The sequence below is a fragment of the Somniosus microcephalus genome, unplaced genomic scaffold, assembly GCF_052327205.1.
Source record: "Somniosus microcephalus isolate GS21.2 unplaced genomic scaffold, FLI_Smic_1.0 unresolved_chr7, whole genome shotgun sequence".
NCBI classification, from domain to species: domain Eukaryota; kingdom Metazoa; phylum Chordata; class Chondrichthyes; order Squaliformes; family Somniosidae; genus Somniosus; species Somniosus microcephalus.
Genome location: NW_028225185.1, coordinates 14,928,659 through 14,938,984, shown reverse-complemented (window position 1 = coordinate 14,938,984; position 10,326 = coordinate 14,928,659).

Below are 10,326 nucleotides of genomic sequence, written 5' to 3'. Positions count from 1 at the left end.
AAGCTGTCTCAAACTTCACAATGTAATCGCAAAAGAGGATCACCGAACCATTTGGGTCACCCTCATGATAGCAGGGTCCCAAGTTAAAATGGAATTGGATACAGGATCAGCGCTAACCGTCATGAATCGACGAGACTATGAGCGGCTATTTTCACACATACCCTTGAGAGAGACATCCATTGTCTTGACGACGTATACGGGGCAAAAAGTATACCCCAGAGGAAAAATAAGGGTACCTGTCGAATACAATGGCAAGAAAATATGGAAATTGTACCTCTACATACTGCCAAATGGTGGATCACCATTATTGGGACGGGAATGGATCAGGAAGATAAACTTAGATTGGCATTCCATTCATGCAATGACGGTGGATGGTAAAAAAGATGAAGACGTCACTCCTGGACGATTGTCAACAATCTTAGCGAACGCCAAAGAGGTATTTCAACAAGAACTGGGCACGCTTAAAGGCGTAACCGCCTCATTAAAAATAGAAGAGAATGCAGTTCCCAAGTTTTTCAAAGCGAGACCGGTACCATATGCAATTCGTCCAGCCGTCGAGGCAGAGCTGGAGAATCTGGAGAAGGCGGGCGTGTTGTCTAAGGTCGACTGGAGCGAGTGGGCGACACCCATCGTTCCTGTCATGAAGAAAACGTTAAGCAATAAGTCCGGAGAGCCAAGGAAGATTCGCATCTGTGGGGATTTCAAGGTGACGGTGAACCCTGTCCTTCACACAGTACAATATCCTCTTCCAAGGATAGAAGACATCTTCGCCTCACTGTCTGGAGGGAAGCGTTTTACAAAAATTGACCTAGCACAAGCATATTTGCAGATGGAGGTTGAAGAGTCCTCTAGGAAGTATCTCACGATAAACACTCACAAAGGTCTTTACCAGTATCATCGATTGGTATTCGGAGTAGCATCGGCTCCGGCGATATGGCAAAGAGCGATGGAACAAGTCCTGCAAGGGATTCCGGGGACTCAGTGTTACTTGGACGACATCCTTGTAACAGGTGAAGATGACAGTGAACACCTTAACAACCTAGAACAGGTGCTCACTAGACTACGGGAACATGGGCTGCGAGCCAACCGCCCCAAGTGCGAATTTTTAAAGAAACAGATATTGTATTGTGGCCACGTGATTGATGAAGAGGGGTTACATAAGTCCCCTGACAAAATTGAAGCGGTTGTTAAGGCCCCAGCGCCTGAAAATGTGTCGCAACTGAGGTCATTCCTCGGGTTGGTGAATTACTATCATAAGTTTTTGCCGAAGTTGTCGACAATTCTGCACCCACTGAACGCCCTGCTACAAACCGGGGTAGCATGGAAATGGAGCGATGATTGTAAACGTGCTTTTCAGAAGAGTAAGGACTTAATCACTTCGAAGGAAGTATTGGCTCACTACAACCCAGCACTGCCAATCAGGCTGGCGTGTGATGCGTCTCCCTACGGCATTGGGGCGTTACTGTCACATAAATTCCTTGATGGTTTGGAGAGGCCGATAGCTTTTGCGTCACGCTCGTTAACTTCTGCCGAGCGTAACTACGCCCAGATTGACAGAGAGGCCCTCAGCCTAGTGTGGGGGGTGAAGAAGTTCAATCACTATCTGCACGGTCAAAAATTTACTCTACTAACCGATCATCAACCTCTTGTCTCCATTTTCAACCCTCAGAAGGGCGTACCGATAATGACAGCACAACGGCTGCAGAGATGGTCCCTTTTCCTAGGGGCACACCAATATGACATCGAGTACAAAGGAACTAAGCAGCATGGAAATGCTGATGGATTGTCACGTCTACCGTTGCCGACGGTGGAAGAAGAAGACCTTGCAGTGGATCCAATGGAGTTATTCCACTCGACCATAGTCGAATGTCTCCCTGTGACGAATGCAAACATAGAAAAGGAAACACGGAATGACCCGACACTATCACGGGTCTATGATTTAATGGTGAAGGAATGGCCAGCACATGGCGAACCACTGCTGCCAGCATTCTCGCCGAGAAGAGAACAGCTGTCAGTGTGCAGAGGAACCTTGATGTGTGGATCCAGAGTAGTAATTCCACCTAAGTTGACGGATAGAGTGCTCAATGAGCTTCATGAGGGTCATCTGGGTGGGGTAAAAATGAAGGACTTAGCCAGAGCGTTTGTGTGGTGGCCGGGAATCGATAGAGAAATCGAAGAGATGACCAAGAGCTGTGCAGGGTGCCAGAAGGTCCAAAATGCCCCACCACAAGCTCCTCTGCATCCATGGGAGTGGCCCTCATCTCCATGGCAAAGGGTACACATTGATTTTGCTGGTCCCTTCATGGACTCGATGTTTTTAATTGCGGTGGATGCACATTCAAAGTGGCCAGAGGTAATAAAAATGTCCTCAACCACCACGGAAAAAACTATCACAGTTTTACGAACCATATTCGCCAGGAATGGGCTGCCTGAACAGATTTGCTCTGACAATGGACCACAGTTTGTGTCTGAAGAGTTCCGGAGGTTCTTAAAGAACAATGGTGTTAAGCATTACACATCTGCCCCATATCATCCAGCCACTAATGGATTGGCCGAGAGGTTTGTCCAAACATTCAAGAAGGCTATCAAGGCAATGTGTAATGAAGATATACCCCTACAACACAAGGTGGACAACTTCTTGTTTGCCTACCGGAATGCGACACATGCGGTTACCTACCAAACTCCAGCCATGATGTTCTTCAATCGAAGGCTACGATGCCGCTTGGATTTGGTTAAGCCAAACGTCCGAAGAGATGTGGAGAACAGGCAGTTTCAGAATATGAATGAAAGGCCGACCAGGAGTTTTAAGATAGGTCAACCAGTTTTGGCCCGGGACTACCGCACTGAGAAATGGCAGCCAGGAACGATTTGTACACGACAAGGACCTCTCATGTATACCGTGGACGTTGGGGAGAGCATTGTAAGACGCCATGCTGACCAGATTCTAGAGTCACTGGAAAACGTCAACTCCACACCACGATCTGATACACCTGGTAATGAAATCGACGTTCCAATTGCAGCTACCGCAGAACCGGTAATATTGGAAGCAGATGAACCAAACAACGACATTGATTCCGACTCAACATTGCCAGAAGAACCTGATACCCCAAAGAGGCGTTATCCAGACAGAATCAGGAAGCCTCCTCAAAGACTGAACTTATAATTGCTTAAACTTAACCAATGTATCTAGCAACCGTAATTGTGATTGTAATTAGTTATCATTTAGTTGTTAAATGAATGTTATGTACTGTTTATCTAAAAGGGGAGGAATTGTTGTGTATGTACCTTTAAGAGAATAACTGGTCTCAGACTGCAGTACCGGCAGTGACCACCCCTGTATAAAAGGCGCTAGAAAGCCTCTGTTGTTTAGTTTAGTTTATGCCTTTCACAAGTAAAGATCTGTTTGTTTTCTCTCCTGCTGGTCCGTGTCTCAATCATTCACAGACTTAACACCCCCTGTGCTCACTGACCTACATTGGCTCCCAGTCCGGCAATGCCTCGATTTTAAAATTATCATCCTTGTTTTCAAATCCACTCCATGGCTTCCTCGCCCCCTCCCCCCCCCCCTCCCTATCTCTGTAACCTCCTCCAGCCCCCACAACCCACCGAGATCTCGGCGCTCCTCCAATTCCGGCCTCTTGAGCATCCCCCGATTTCCATCGCTCCACCATTGGCGGCCGTGCCTTCAGCCGACTGGGCCCCGAGGCTGGAGTTTAGAAGATTGAGAGGGGATCTCATCGAAACCTATAAAATTCTGTCAGGCCTGGACAGACTAGATGCGGGAAGGATGTTGCCGATGGCGGGGAGTCCAGAACCAGGGGTCACAGTCTAAGGATAAGGGGTAAGCCATTTAGGACTGAGATGAGGAGGAATTTCTTCACCCAGAGAGTGGTGAACCTGTGGAATTCTCTACCACAGACGGCAGTAGAGGCCAATTCATTAAATATATTCAAGAAGGAGTTGGATATATTTCTTAAGGCTAAAGGGATCAAGGGATATGGGGAGAAGGCAGGGACAGGGTACTGAATGTGGATGATCAGCCATGATCGCATTGAATGGCGGAGCAGGCTCGAGGGGCCGAATGGCCGACTCCTGCTCCTATCTTCTATGTTTCTATATTTCTATGAGCTCTGGAATTCCCTCCCTAAACCTCTCCGCCTCTCTCTCTCCTCCTTTAAGACGCTCCTTAAAACCGACCTCTTTGACCAAGCTTTTGGCCACGTCTGTCCTGATGTCTCATGTGGCTCGGGGGTCAGATTCTGTCTGATAATCGCTCCAGTGAAGAGCGTTATTCTACGTAAAGGGCGCTATATAAATGCAAATTGTTGTTGATAATTTTGCGGGATTGGAAACAGGTAAGTCTGCTGTTTATTCTCAAAAGTGACCATCAGACACAGGCACGACAGACCCATTCGTTCATATCAATATTTGGAAAATAAGAGATTAATCAGGATAAAGTGGCAAATTAATTTTATGACGAAAACACACATTCAGGATGTGAAAATGCTGCCTGCCCCGTACACTTTGAAAGGGGGGGGCAGGAACAGAGACCCCTGGGGTGTATGTGCTGGCATCTTTGGAAGTGGCAGGGCAGCTTGAGAAGGCTGTTGAAATACCACATGAAGAAAGACGCGCATTTCTCCAGCGCCTTTCACCACCTCAGGACGTCCCAAAGCGCTTTACAGCCAATGAAATACTTTCTCTGAAGTGTGGTCACTGTTGTAATGTAGGAAACGCGGCAGCCAATTTGCGCACAGCAAGCTCCCACAAACAGCAATATGATAATGACCAGATCATCTGTTTTTAGTAATGTTGGTTGAGGGATAAATATTGGCCCCAGGACACCGGGGAGAACTCCCCCTGCTCTTCTTCCAATAGTGGTCGTGGGATCTTTTACATCCACCCGAGAGAGCAGACGGGGCCTCGGTTTAACATCTCATCCGAAAGACTGCCCCTCCGACAGTGCGGCGCTTCCTCAGTACCGCCCCCCTGACAGTGCGGCACTCCCTCAGTACCGCCCCTCCGACAGTGCGGCGCTCCCTCAGTACCGCCCCTCCGACAGTACGGCGCTCCCTCAGTACCGCCCCTCCGACAGTACGGCGCTCCCTCAGTACCGCCCCTCCGACAGGGCGACGCTCCCTCAGTACTGCCCCTCCGACAGTGCGGCGCTCCCTCAGTACTGCCCCTCCGACAGTGCGGCGCTCCCTCAGTACCGCCCCTCCGACAGTGCGGCGCTCCCTCAGTACCGCCCCTCCGACAGTACGGCGCAACCTCAGTACCGCCCCTCTGACAGTGCGGCGCTCCCTCAGTACCGCCCCTCCGACAGTGCGGCGCTCCCTCAGTACCGCCCCTCCGACAGTACGGCGCTCCCTCAGTACCGCCCCTCCGACAGTACGGCGCTCCCGCAGTACCGCCCCTCCGACAGTACGGCGCTCCCTCAGTACCGCCCCTCCGACAGTGCGGCGCTTCCTCAGTACCGCCCCCCTGACAGTGCGGCGCTCCCTCAGTACCGCCCCTCCGACAGTGCGGTGCTCCCTCAGTGCCGCCCCTCCGACAGGGTGGCCCTCCCACAGGACTGCCCCTCCGACAGTGCGGCGCTCCCTCAGTATTGCCCCTCCGACAGTGCGGCGCTCCCTCAGTACCGCCCCTCCGACAGTGCGGCACTCCCTCAGCACTGCCCCTCCCACAGTGCGGCACTCCCTCAGTACCGCCCCTCCGACAGTGCGGCACTCCCTCAGTACCGCCCCTCCGACAGTGCGGCGCTCCCTCAGTACTGCCCCTCCGACAGTGCGGCGCTCCCTCAGTACTGCCCCTACGACAGTGCGGCGCTCCCTCAGTACTGCCCCTACGACAGTGCGGCGCTCCCTCAGTACTGCCCCTCCGACAGTGCGGTGCTCCCTGAGTGCTGCCCCTACGACAGTGCGGCGCTCCCTCAGTACTGCCCCTCCGACAGTGCGGCGCTCCCTCAGTACTGCCCCTACGACAGTGCGGCGCTCCCTCAGTACTGCCCCTACGACAGTGCGGCGCTCCCTCAGTACTGCCCCTCCGACAGTGCGGTGCTCCCTGAGTGCTGCCCCTACGACAGTGCGGTGCTCCCTCAGTACTGCCCCTCCGACAGTGCGGCGCTCCCTCAGTACTGCCCCTCCGACAGTGCGGCGCTCCCTCAGTACCCCGCCCCTCCGACAGTGCGGCGCTCCCTCAGTACTGCCCCTCTGACAGTGCAGCGCTCCCTCAGTACTGCCCCTCTGACAGTGCGGCGTTCCCTCAGTACCGCCCCTCCGACAGTGCGGCACTCCCTCAGTACCGCCCCTCCGACAGTGCGGCACTCCCTCAGTACCGCCCCTCCGACAGTGCAGGGCTCCCTCAGTACAGCCCCTCCGACAGTGCGGCGCTCCCTCAGTACCGCCCCTCCGACAGTGCGGCGCTCCCTCAGTACCGCCCCTCCGACAGTGCGGCGCTCCCTCAGTACTGCCCCTCTGACAGTGCGGCGTTTCCTCAGTACTGCCCCTCCGACAGTGCGGCGCTCCCTCAGTACTGCCCCTCCGACAGTGCGGCGCTCCCTCAGTACTACTCCTCTGACAGTGCGGCGCTCCCTCAGTACCTCCCCTCCGACAGTGCGGCGCTCCCTCAGTACCGCCCCTCCGACAGTGCGGCGCTCCCTCAGTACCGCCCCTCCGACAGTGCGGCGCTCCCTCAGTACTGACCCTCTGACAGTGCGGCGCTCCCTCAGTCCTACTCCTTCGACAGTGCGGCGCTCCCTCAGTGCTGACCCTCTGACAGTGCGGCGCTCCCTCAGTCCTACTCCTCCGACAGTGCAGCGCTCCCTCAGTGCTGCATTGAGAGTGACAGCCTGGATTATGTGCTCAAGTCTCTGGAGCAGGACTCGAACCCACGACCTTCTGACTCAGAGAATATAAATAAACTGGTCTTTAAATCAATGCAGTTTGTGGGAGCTTGCTGTGCGCAAATCGGCTGCCGCCTTTCGTACATTACGACAGCGACTGGACTTCAAAGAAAGCGCTTCATTGGCTGTGACGCGCTGTGGGACGTCCTGAGGTGGCGATAGGCGCTATAGAAATGCGGGTTGCTTTTCCAGCTGCTGAACTTCATTTGTCTGGCCACCAGGTGGCAGCAATGATCACAAAATGTCCCCCCCACTGTTGGCGTGAGGGTCGAAGGTCGGACTGAGGTCTCCTTGGACAGGCCTGGAGAGAAAGAGGGAGGCAGCTCTCCCCAATCCCTGTCGGCTTAAAGCGCTGTGGCTTTGTCGGTCCCGTCCAGGCCCCGTTACCGTATTGTTCAATCGCCCCGCTGTGAGGCAATTGACCCGACCATCCCACCCCTCCGTCCCCCAAAGTCGCCAACTGTGCTTGGCCGTATTCCTGGAGGTTGGTCGTCACATGACCGCCTGCCTCCAACCAGCCCCTGCCTCCACACTCCCCCGCCATTGGTCGCCCGGCGCGTCAATCCTCGCCTTCCCGCGGCCAATCGGAGAGCGGGTGTTATAAATCTCATCATTCATCAAGAAACTACTCGGGAAATAATGCTGGACGGCCAGCTGGTGGCGCCGTCCAAGGAGTATAAATACTTGGGCGTGGGCCCAGCTTTGGCAGGGACATTTTGTAAAGACAAGGAACTAGTGAAGTACAACTAGACCTCCATGTTCTGAAACAAGTTGATTAAAGCCTTGATTTATACGCAAACCAAGTGTGTAGTGAGTTTTATTACATCAGCGGGCAGCCCTCTTCCTTAGCCGATTGGATGATCCTTAACTGTCAAGTCAAACGGCCTTTTTTAACCATCACCAATATTTTCATAACTAATAGACAACAGTATTGAAATCAATTTTTTTTTTTAAACACAATTTTTATGAAGGCTCCCGATGATTGTTATCCATATTGTTGCTGGCAGAGGTCTCCTGGGGACTGATCTTAAATTCCTGGAGATTACTGGCCAATTCCTGAAGGGTTGGCGACCCCTAATCTCAGGGACTTGACACCAAGTGACTGACGCAAGTTGCCTACTCCTATTGAATGATACAGCACCGGAGGAGGCCATTCGGCCCATCGTGCCTGTGCCGGCTCTTTGAACGAGCTCTCCAATTAGCCCCACTCCCCCCTGCTCTTTCCCCACAGCCCTGCGAATTTTTCCCCTTCACGCATTCATCCAATTCCCTTTTGAAAGTCACTATTGAATCTGCTTCCACCGCCCTTTCAGGCAGCGCGTTCCAGATCACAACAACTCGCTGCGTAAAAAACATTCTCCTCATCTCTCCCTTTTGCCGATTATCTTCAATCTGTGTCCTCTGGTTACCGACCCTCCTGCCACTGGAAACAGTTTCTCCTTATTTACTCAGATCAAAGCCCCTCATGATTTTGAACGCCTCGATTAAATCTCCTCTTAACCTTCTCTGCTCTAAGGAGAAGAATCCCAACTTCTCCAGTCTCTCCATGTAACTGAAGTCCCTCATCCCCTGGGACCATTCTGGTAAATCTCCTCCGCACCCTCTACAAAGGCCTCGACATCCTTCCGAAAAGTGCGGTGCCCAGAATTGGACACGAGACTCCAGCTGGGGCCTAACCGGTGATTTTTATAAAGGTTTAGCGTAACTTCCTTGCTTTTGTACTCGGTACCTCAGAGACTAAGGGCTGGATTTTCCCAGCCCCGGGGAGGCAGGTATGGAGGTGGGACTGCCAGGGAAAAGGCAGAAACTGGGAGCGGGTACCGACCCCGCTTCCAACCCACCGCCGTGCCATCTTCCCGGGAGGCGGATCCCCGGGAAGGGGATTAGAGCCAATTAACTGGTAGTTAACAGGCAGTTTTGAGGCTTTTCCCCATTTTACGCCTGCAGTTGCGGGCTTCCCGAGGGCTGCGAACCTCGCCGGGGTCAGCGAGGCGAGCAGTGGGTCTGCGGGGGTGAGAGGGGTCGAAATGTCAGCTGTAGAGGTGAGTGATGGGTGCAAGTGTGGACAGGTAAATATGAGAGGTGAGTGTAAAGTGTTGGAAAAAGTTTCCTTACCTTTGCTTCTTCCTGCAGGCTTCAACCGTTGAGGATCCGGAGGTGCCTCATCTCAACGGCAGAGATGACAGAATGGCTGCTGCATTCTCAGATGCAGCAGCCATCTGCTTTCTGCTGAGGAGAGAGGTCTTGGTGATCCTTCTGTGCAAGGGCTCACCTTAGAACAGAGGTAGCCAGTGTTTGACTGCTTCTCAAAGCTGACAAACGCCGACAATTCATCCGTCAAAATTTTTTTCGACAGATGAAGCGTCATACGCTGACGTCCTCTGTCACCGGCTTTCCCTTGATTGGCCGTTAACAAGGGAAAATAGCGTGGGTTGGACAGACACCGCTGGGGGCGGGACTGAAACCCGGAAACTAGAAGCCCCGCCTCCAGCACGCCTACATTGAGAAAATCCAGCCCTTAATATATAGAACTCCCCCCTCAGTAGTCAGCTCTTGAGGCTCATTAACGCTCATGGACAAGGTTAAGATGGGTAGAGTAGTGCAGTGTTTCTGTTACTGGACTAGTAATCCAGGAGAACGTGAGCTCAAATCCCACCACCGCAGTTTGAGAATTTAAATTCGATTTGGACAGGTTGGGTGATTTGGACAGGTTGGGTGATTGGGCAGATGCATGGCAGATGCAATATAATGTGGATAAATGCGAGGTTATCCACTTTGGTGTCAAAAACAAGAAGGAAGATTATTATCTGAATGGCAATTAGATTGGGAGAAGGGGAAGTGCAACGAGACCTGGGTGTCCTTGTGCACCAGTCGCTGAAGGTAAGCATGCAGGTGCAGCAGGCGGTTAAGAAGGCAAATGGTATGTTGGCCTTCATAGCGAGAGGTTTCGAGTACAGGAACAAGGATGTCTTGCTGCAGTTGTACAGGGCCTTGGTGAGACCACACCTTGAGTATTGTGTGCAGTTTTGGTCGCCTTATCTGAGGAAGGATGTTCTTGCCATGGAGGGAGTGCAGCGAAGATTCACCAGGCTGATACCTGGGATGGCAGGAATGACGTATGAGGAGAGATTGGGTCGATTGGGCTTATACTCGCTGGAGTTTAGAAGAATGAGAGGGGATCTCATTGAAACTTATAAAATTCTAACAGGACTAGACAGACTAGATGCAGGAAGGATGTTCCCGATGGCAGGGGAGTCCAGAACCAGGGGTCGCAGTCTAAGGATAAGGGGTAAGCCATTTAGGACTGAGATGAGGTGGAATTTCTTCACCCAGAGAGTGGTGAACCTGTGGAATTCTCTACCACAGAAGGCAGTGGAGGCCAATTCATGAAATATATTCAAGAAGGAGTTGGATATATTTCT